A 9967-nucleotide genomic window follows, 5' to 3' on the forward strand; every position below is an offset into this window, starting at 1 on the left:
CAAATCCGCAGCATGCTAATTTCTCTTGGGGGTACAATGAATATTCTGTGCAAATTTTTCCCATAGACTTGCATTAAATGCAGGTAAAAAACGCACATGCGTTTTCCATGCGTATCTGTTTTGGAAACGCATCCAAAACGCATGGAATCCGCACATGACTGTATTAATAAAGTTTTGTCAAAGCCAAATAGCAGGCAGTATCAAAAACAAAGCAGCTTTATTTTAAGCATGACATAACAAAAAAAAGACAAAAAAATGCAGTCATAAAAGCAATAAAAATGCACGTAAAAAACGTACTCAAAAACGCAGTGAAAATGACCTAATTTATCTAATGGTTCAGAAAATCCTGCCACATTAAAAACTAACCAAAAGCTCATCATGGGAACGCAGCCCAAGCACAAATAATCCACTCAACGTGTATCCTGTCTGCATATCCGTTCAATCAATTATTCCTATAATCTCACGTTAATATTCTATTGTATCAGGCTGGAGTTATGAGAGGGAACTTTATGCTGATTCTTGGTTGCAGGGATGATGGCTGTACCTGGCCCTTCTATATATACAGCCGGCTGAACTACATAAGTGGGTGTTATACAGCAGACACCCACATTCTTTCTATTAGTAAATGATCTAATAAGAATAGCGTGCATACTGCATTCTGCCATACAAGTAAGAAATACTATGTATAATATTAACGGCTTTTCTTACTAACGGGTTTTACACTTTTAGATTTTCTTTACGGCTGCAGTTTCCACAAGCCAAGGATGGCTGGAAGAATAGTCAGGAAAGCGTCTTGGGGCAGTGTAGGTGTTCTGTCCAGAAACACACAGCTAACATAACAGCGCTGCTTGGCTCCTCTCCGCACAGCACACTGCAGCTTCTCTCTACCTAAAACATGCAGCACTTTTATTGCACAGCTGATTCTAAAATTTGATGTCCCATATTTTTCCTGATGTGAAATCACAAAAGACACCATCCTCTTACCTGTGAGAGAGCCTGTCACAGCTGCTGCCGGCTTGATACAGGTGGGTTTTAGTCCCCAAAAATATTTGGATCTCCTTTTCACTCTTGTTCAGTTGCTCTTTTATCTCTTCTTTACTTCTCTATCTCTGTTTTGAACCCAGTGAGAAGATCTTTGAGTTTTCTGGGATTCAAGGAAGAAGGGTGGGGAGAGAATTAGGGAGGAGGACAAGAGTGGGTGCAAAGGGGAAAAGGAGAGGAGGGTAAAGGAGGGATAATGATGGAATCAAATACAGTGGGGAGGGGGTTAAAGGGAGTACAATGAAGTCTTTATTTGGCAGCTAAAGTTGGCTGGATTTATTCCTGCTCACTAGCATCTGCTTCTATGCACACCTTCCATGTCGTAATGTTCTGTTCTCATTACAGACAGCAAGAGAAACAAATAAAAGAGATGAAACATTGGCAAATATCTGGTTTAGCTTATAAACAATAGGAAATAGCTTTTAATGATTCAGGAAATGGTTTCAGACAGGATTCTACACAGAGATAACTTTAAAAAGTACTTGGGCACCAATCCAGAATCTGTAACAGGGCCTTCACCTACCATGTGCCATGTATAAAACACCATGGTGTGTTCTTGTGTGGTAGATGGTCCTTTGGGCCCACTTAGTCACCAGGGCACTGGTGCGACTGCTAATCTGTACCCCTATAGCTATATTCATTACTGCTTATGCTTTCTATGTCTCTGTCTGCATATATGAACATATGATTACACTTATTTGCATGTTAAAGGGAACGAGATCGATAATTAAACAACTAAAACACAACAATGTAGCACAATTTTATAGCCGACTACTACACAAATATGCAATTATGTAAGATCTAAATCTCGTCAGATTGCTGACTATTAATTACCTACACCAAGGAATGTACCTGATAAATGGATGAAAACTAGGAAAAAATGTCATGTTTGGCCATTTTATCTCTGTTCACTGGCTGGATTTAGTCATGAAGAATTTTATACAAATAATAGTTGATGGATTAATATTGACTTCACTGGCACAATATCATCATGTTTGATTACTTCCCCTACTGTACTCCATAACATAACTGAATGTTGTGATGGGAAGTAACTTGAAGCAACACAATTACTGCTGCAGTCTGTCTGGATCTACCAGCTGGGCTCCAGCTGTCATAAGTGACTACAGCATCTCAGGAAATTGACAGAGGTAGGGGGATCTATTGTTCAAACCAGCGCAACTTCACCCATGGAGTGCTGCTGGGTTAAAATGACAGCCAGAGGTTTACCAATGGCTAACCGGTCTGCATGTACAGAAAACACAGAAGGCATTGTAACAACATTTCTAAGTCTAGGCCTGAAAATTCGATATACATCATGGGCAAATAAAAGTAATTTTTTTTCATGAATATGAATTAGAGTGCTCCATTTTGTAACATACAGTGGAAAAAAATTCAACACCCCTCACCCACGTTAAAATGCCAGGTTTTTGTGATGTAATAAAATCATAATAAGAAAAGTTATTTGAAAACATTTTCCACCTTTAATGTTTCCTATAATCTGTATAAAAATTATGGAACTAAAATAATGTGGTTGCATAAATATGCAGACCCTTAAACTAATATTTTGTTGAAGTACTCTTTAATTTTATGACAGCATTCATTCTTTTTGGGTAGGAGTTAGTGATGAGTGAGCACTAAAATGCTCGGGTGCTCGTTGCTCGGATTGAGCAAATCGTAATGCTCGGGTGGTCGACCCCAGTAACGAGCCAAATGTAAGTCTATGGGAAACTCGAGCTGTGAATAATGTTGTCAGAATGTTACGCCACTTTTACGGACTGACAATAAAACATACAAAAACAAAGCAAAAATGGATTTTCCTGGAAAAAATGTTAAGAAATATTCTTTCCAGGGTAATGACTTATATATAAGGCAAAATAAATAACCAAAAACAAAAATGCTCCTCCACACCATGGGCTATGTTTACATGTAGAGTTTTTGATGTGTTTTTGCACTTTTGCATTCCTTTCAACAGGGAAAAATACATTCACCATTAAATGTAATTTTAACATTTTTCTACCTTATCTGGCCATGTGGTGTGTAAGACATGATCAGACACATTCAGAATGAACATTCATTTCCAGCTGATAATACAATCTAGCACCTGTCCCTATTTTAACCCCTTAACCCCCGAGGGTGGTTTGCACGTTAATGACCAGGCCAATTTTTACAATTCTGACCACTGTCATTTTATGAGGTAATTACTCTGGAACGCTTCAACGGATCCCCCTGATCCTGAGAATGTTTTTTCGTGACATATTGTACTTCATGATTGTGGTAAAATTTCTTCGATATCACTTGCGTTTATTTGTGAAAAAAATGGAAATTTGGCGAAAATGTTGAAAATTTTGCAATTTTCAAATTTTGAATTTTTATGCCCTTAAATCAGAGAAATATGTCACACAAAATAGTTAATAAATGACATTTCCCACATGTCTACTTTACATCAGCACAATTTCGGAACCAAAATTTTTTTTTGTTAGGGAGCTAAAAGGGTTAAAAGTTGACCAGCGATTTCTCATTTTTCCAACAAAATTTACAAAACCATTTTTTTAGGGACCACATCACATTTGAAGTCACTTTGAGAGGTCTTTATGACAGAAAATACCCAAAAGTGACACCATTCTAAAAACTGCACCCCTCAAGGTGCTCAAAACCACATTCAAGAACTTTATTAACCCTTCAGGTGCTTCACAGGAATTTTTGGAATGTGGAAGAAAAAAATGAACATTTAACTTTTTTCACAAAAATGTTAATTTAGACCCAATTTTTTTTTTTTTCACAGGGGTAACAAGAAAAAATGGACCCCAAAATTTGTTGTGCAATTTCCCCTGGGCACGAAGATACCCCATATGTGGGGAAAAACTACTGTTTGGGCGCACGGCAGGGCTCGGAAGGGAAGGAGTGCCATTTGACTTTTTGATTGTAAAATTAGCTTGAATGATTAGCGGACGCCATGTTGCATTTGGAGAGCCCCTCATGTGCCTAAACATTGGAGCTCCCCCACAAGTGACCCCATTTTGGAAACTAGACCCCCCAAGGCACCTATCTAGATGCATAGTGAGCACTTGCAACCCCCAGGTGCTTCACAAATTGATTCGTAAAAATGAAAAAGTGTTTTTTTTCACTTTTTCATTTTTACGATACAATTTGTGAAGCACCTAGGGGTTCCAAGTGCTCACTATGCATCTAGATAGGTGCCTTTGGGGGTCTAGTTTCCAAAATGGGGTCACTTGTGGGGGAGCTCCATTGTTTGGGCACACAGGGACTCTCCAAATGCAACATGGTGTCCGCTAACAAATTGAATGGAAAATCGGCTCAAATTGTTAGCGGACACCATGTTGCATTTGGAGAGTCCCTGTGTGCCCAAACATTGGAGCATTTTTTTTGGCTTGTTTTTTGCGGGACGAGATGACGTTTTCAGTGGTACCAATTTTATTTATATTCGTCTTTTTGATCGCGTGTTATTCCATTTTTTGTTTGGCGGTATGATGATAAAGCATTGTTTTTTGCTTCGTTTTTTATTATTTTTTTTTACCGTGTTCACTAGTGGGACAGTTTTATAGGTCAGGTTGTTCCGGACGCGGCGATACCAAATATGTGTACTTTTATTGTTTTTTTTTATTTTTTTTTATAATAATATTTATTGATGGGTACATTATATTTTTATTTTTGGTGGATTATTTTTTTTTTAATATTTTTAATTTTTTTTTTTTTTTTTTTTCACTCTATGACAGTTTTTACACTTTTTTACTCTGTCCCACTCTGGAACTTTCACTTTTTTTATTCTGATCGCCTGCATGGCACAGGAATGCAGCACCATCCCTGTGCCATGCAGGCTGTCAGCGCTGGACAGGGAGAAGATAGTTTGGAGATGCACTGCGCATGTCCAAACAATCTTCCTGTTGTCTGGTGACCCGGATGTTGTCATGATGACATCGGGTCGTCATGGCATCATCCTGGAAGCCACGGCAGACAGCGCTGGAGGCCGGAAGAGGAGGTGAATATCTGCGATCACCTCCCCTTGCCACCGCAATGCTGCGATCGACTTTGATTGCAGCATTGCGGGGGTTAATGTGCTGGGAGCGGTGCAGGACCGCTCCCTGCACATAGTACCGGGTGTCAGCTGTGACAATCAGTCAGGAGTTAAAAGCAGCTAACGTTATCAATAGAGAACAGAATTTTTTTTCAGCATGGTGTATAATACAATAATCCCTGACTAGATGCCTCTAAGACGCTATCCCAACTGCTGTAGGTCACCCGCATACAAATCTACGATTAGAGAGTTAATATTAGTGATGAGCGAACGCGCTCGCCACTACTCGGTACTCGCCAGAGCATCATGGTGCTCGACAAGCTCGGAGCTCGGCGAGTATTTCTGTGTTGCTCGGGCGGGAACTCGGGTCCCCTCTCTGCATGTTTGGCGCTATTTAGAGAGCCAATGAACATGCAGGGATTGCCTGCCATGCACTGTAATGCCGTAGCCATATTGGTTGTGGGCATTACAGTGATTGGCTGGCCGCACAGCGTCATCAGGTCTATATAAGACCTGGCGCCGCCATGCTAGTCACAGTCACTTCAGATCAAACAGTGTAGGGAGAGCTGCTGCTGTGTCAGGGAGAGATTTAATTGTGTATTAGGTAGTGTAGGGAGAAAAACCGTACATTACACATATCTATCTTAACAAACAGTCCTTTTGAGGACTAACTAATCCATCTGCAGAGATATCAGGCAGGCAGTGTATATAGGCAGGCAGGCAGGGTATATAACAGACTGCAGTGCACATAGGACAAGAGGCTCCATTCCAGTTCTGCCTTCTGCTGCTGTTGTATTTCTAGAAATAGGCCCAGGTCTCAGGAGCCAGGAATAATTTTTTTTGCATCTTAATCCTCATAATTTGCTTAAAATGCAATCCATAGAACACTGTTTTTCTGCGCCATTTGCTTGTTGGCACTGCAGAATACAGCCAGGTCCTTTCCATAATACAGCGCTAAAAATCCAGCTATTCAAAACTGTGTTTTCTCCGTCACATGGATCACATATACGTTTTCAGAAAATACTGCCATTTCTGGCCTCCATTAAAAAAAATTTTCAGTGTGTCAGCAAAGTTTTTGACACTGGTTTGCTGTTCAAAACAGTTACCTACAGGCCAGGTATTTAAAACTGTGTTTTCTCCGTCAAACAGCTCACATATAAGTTTGCTCCTAACTCAGTCATTTGTAGTGAGCGTGGAAGATAATGTCCTCCATTTAAAATGGGCAAGGCACTTGGCAAGGGACGGGGACTTGGACGTGATGGTAATGGTGCATGCAGAGGCCGACGACAAGGCCGTGGGCAAGCCGAAATTGTGCCACAACAAACACCCACATCTTCTCGTCTGACCTTCTTGTCCCAATTTCTAGGGGACCGCAGCACACCACTATTGAACCCAGAGCAGAGTCAAAAGGTTGTTGGTTGGATGGCGGATAATGCTTCCAGTCACTTAGCCACCACCACCACCACCCTGTCTTCCACACGGTCAAGTCTCAGTAGCCGTGAGTCTGGACCGCATATTTCTCATCCTGATCCTCCTTCCTCACACCATGCCGAGTACCCAGAGACAACTGATCCCACACTTGGACACTCTGAAGAGCTGTTCACTTTTCCATTTATAGATTCAGGCCTCTCTCCCAGTCCACTTGAAGCGGGGCAAGAGGAGATCGCGTGTAGCGATGCCCAAATATTTGAGCAGCCATGGTCACAAGAAGGCGGTGGTGGGAAAGTGTCACAAGAGGTGGACGATGATGAGGCACAATTGCCAGAAAGTCAGGAGGAGGACCAGGGTGCGGAAGTGGAAGACGAGGTGGTGGACGATATAGTAACTGACCCAACCTGGCAGGTGGACATGCAGAGCAGTGAACAGGCAGGAAGAAGCAGTGTGGTGGCCGCAGACTGAAGGCAGGCAACCGTTCCCCGTAACACCAACACGAAGGAAGTTGCCAGTATAACTGTTAGGTCTTCCCGAGTCTGGTTGTTTTTTAAAGTCTCTGCTGATAACCCCAAAAAGGCCATTTGCACCACCTGCCTGGGCATCATCAGCAGGGGTGGCAAAACGACCAGCTTGACCACCACCAGCATGATCAGGCACATGGCAGCAAAGCACCCGACTTTGTGGGCCGAACACCAGGGTCTAGGAACAGTGTCTGCCGGTGGCACCACTGCTTCTTCCGCTGTTGTGGATGCAAGCCAATCCCCTGTCCATGGTGCATGCTAAGATGCCTCCTGCCCTGCACCTGTCATTGCACACTCTCAAGTAGCAGCATCAGGAAGCACGTCCATGTCCTTGTCCCAGCGCAGCGTTCAGTTGTCCATACCCCAGTCATTGGAACGCAAGCACAAATATGCAGCCAACGCCCCACAGGCCACACTACTAAATTCTCACATTTCACGACTGCTTGCGCTCAAAATGTTGCCTTTTAGGCTCATGGAGACGGAAGCATTCCGCAACCTGATGGCGGTGGCCGTCCCTCAGTACTCGGTCCCCAGACGCCACTATTACTCCCGGTGTGCCGTCCCCGCATTACACAAGCACGTGTCCCAAAACATTAGCTGTGCTCTCAACAACGCAGTTACCGGTAAAGTCCACCTAACCATGGACACGTGGACAAGTGCTTGTGGGCAGGGACGGTACATCTCGCTGACGACACACTGGGTTAACATAGTGGAAGCCGGGACCCAGTCGGACCTTGGGACGGAACACATCCTCCCGATGCCAAGGATTGCGGGCCCTAGGTCAATCAGGGATGCCCCCACGGTCTACAGCTCCTGCACCTCATCCTCCTCAGCCTACTCCTCCTCTTCAGCCTCCATCTCCGAAATGACCACATCAGTCACAAGCTGGAAACACTGCCTCGGCCAAGCTGCAACAGCCTGTGCTGAAGCTAATATGCTTAGGTGAAAAACCGCACAATGCTGTAGAGTTGTGGACAGCTCAGAAAAAGCAGGCAGGTCTGTGGCTCACACCGCTGAACCTACAGCTAGGCATTGTCGTGTGTGACAATGGCCGTAACCTGGTGGCGGCTCTGAGACGAGGTGAGCTCACACACGTACCATGCCTGGCCCATGTGCTTAACCTCGTTGTTCAGCGGTTTCTCAAATCCTACCCGGAGCTGCTGGATCTGCTTGTTAAAGTACGCCGCCTGTGTGCCCATTTTAGAAAGTCAGCTACAGCTTCCGCCGCCCTTGCAGTGTTTCAGCAGCATTTGCAGCTTCCGGCTCACAGACTGGTGTGTGATGTCCCCACATGTAGGAACTCTACACTGCAGATGTTGGGAAGGATTTGTGAGCAGAAGAGGGCAGTTGTTGAGTACCAGCATCAACAAGGCCATCGCTATTCAGTTCAGACTCCACACATAAGACCCCAGGAGTGGACATGGATGTCAAACATATGTACCATCCTCCAAAACTTTGAGGACTCCACCAAGATGGTGAGCGGCGATGACGCAATAATTAGCGTCACCATCCCGCTTCTCTGTCTTCAGAAAGACTCTCTGCTCACAATCAAAGAGGATGCATTGCAGGCGGAGCACGATGAGATGGAGCAAGGAACCATACAGGGTGATTACACACAGCCAAGCCTCATCTCATCCCAACGTGGATTGGGTGACAATGAGGAAGAGGAGGAGGAGGAAGGACAGGAGCTAGTTTCATGCACTATAAACGGTACTACCTGCACAGCTGTCATACCGTCTGTTCAGCGTGAATGGCCAGAGGATGGAGAGGAGGAGGAGGAGAGCATGGTCAGTCATCCTCTTGGTGAGGACATGGAAGTCTTGCCTATTAGTAGTCTGGCACGCATGGCTGAGTTTATGTTACTCTGCCTTTCCCATGAGCCTCGCGTTCTCAAAATTTGGGGTGGCAGCCATTACTGGTTGGTGACACTTCTAGACCCACGCTACAAGGAGAACTCTATATCTCTTTTTCCTGAAGCGGACAGGTCTACAAAAATGGGGCTGTACCGGAAGGCCCTTGTTGCTGAACTATTAAAAAAATTCCCATCTGAAAAGGCTGGCGGCAGAGGGCACACTTCGTTGGACAACCAAGGAGTACAGGCGAGAGAGACACAACTTCAATCCAGCAGTGGCAGGGGAACACTGTCAAAGTTCTGGGAGAGTTTTCTTAGACCCTCCCATCGGACAGGACCTGAGGCGCGGGGTACTCTCACAAGGAGTGCAAAGTTTGGGAAGATGCTGAGGGAGTACCTTGCCGACCGTACCAACGTCCTCCATGATTCCGCTGTGCCTTATAATTATTGGGTATCCAAGCTGGATATGTGGAATGAACTGGCTCTCTATGCCTTGGAGGTCCTGGCCTGGCCTGTCCTGCCGCCAGCGTTTTATCAGAGCGGGTTTTTAGTGCCGCTGGTGGAATTATAACTGATAAGCACATCCGCCTGTCAACTGAAAATGCTGACAGGCCGACTCTTATAAAAATGAACCAGGACTGGATTGGGTCAGACTTCTCAACACCGCCGAATGAGAGCAGCGTAACATAAACTCCAATCCAGTGTCTTTCCTTGAGAGGTGTATTCCCATGCACCTTTTCACACCCACACATGGGTATATGCTTCCTGATTTTGGCTATTTGCTCTTGACCTCCTCCTTCTCCACCACCATATCACCAGGGTGACCGTGGTCCGTGATGCAACACCCACCTAATTTTTTTAAAGGGTGTTTATGATGGCCATAAAATTTTTTTGGGATACAGTATGTTCATGTATACCCCCCAGGGGTAAATGTTTGTCAGCCCATACACTTAGTACATGGGTATTACAAGTATAGGAGGCCGGTTCTTTCTAATGGGAACATTTTTTTATGAGGCCATCCTCCACGTCTCTTCCAAGGGGCATTGAAGTGCCTCCAAATTTTTGGCAGCCCTTGCATTCACTGCA

The 9967-nt window shown here is 44.3% G+C and overlaps 1 protein-coding gene across 1 annotated transcript in view; it reads right to left on the reverse strand.

Moving 5' to 3' along the window:
* The window catches only part of PRELP (proline and arginine rich end leucine rich repeat protein), a 205296-nt gene extending 204051 nt beyond the window's left edge, over positions 1–1245 (reverse strand). Inside the window, exon 1 of the mRNA XM_073666570.1 lies at positions 985–1245. The gene's annotated coding sequence lies outside the window, so the exon portion shown is untranslated. The remainder of the gene's footprint in view (positions 1–984) is intronic.
* Between the last annotated feature and the right edge of the window lie 8722 nt (positions 1246–9967).

Source organism: Phyllobates terribilis, unplaced genomic scaffold (assembly GCF_046119375.1).
Source record: "Phyllobates terribilis strain yellow unplaced genomic scaffold, ASM4611937v1 Scaffold_2__4_contigs__length_985480577, whole genome shotgun sequence".
NCBI lineage: Eukaryota > Metazoa > Chordata > Amphibia > Anura > Dendrobatidae > Phyllobates > Phyllobates terribilis.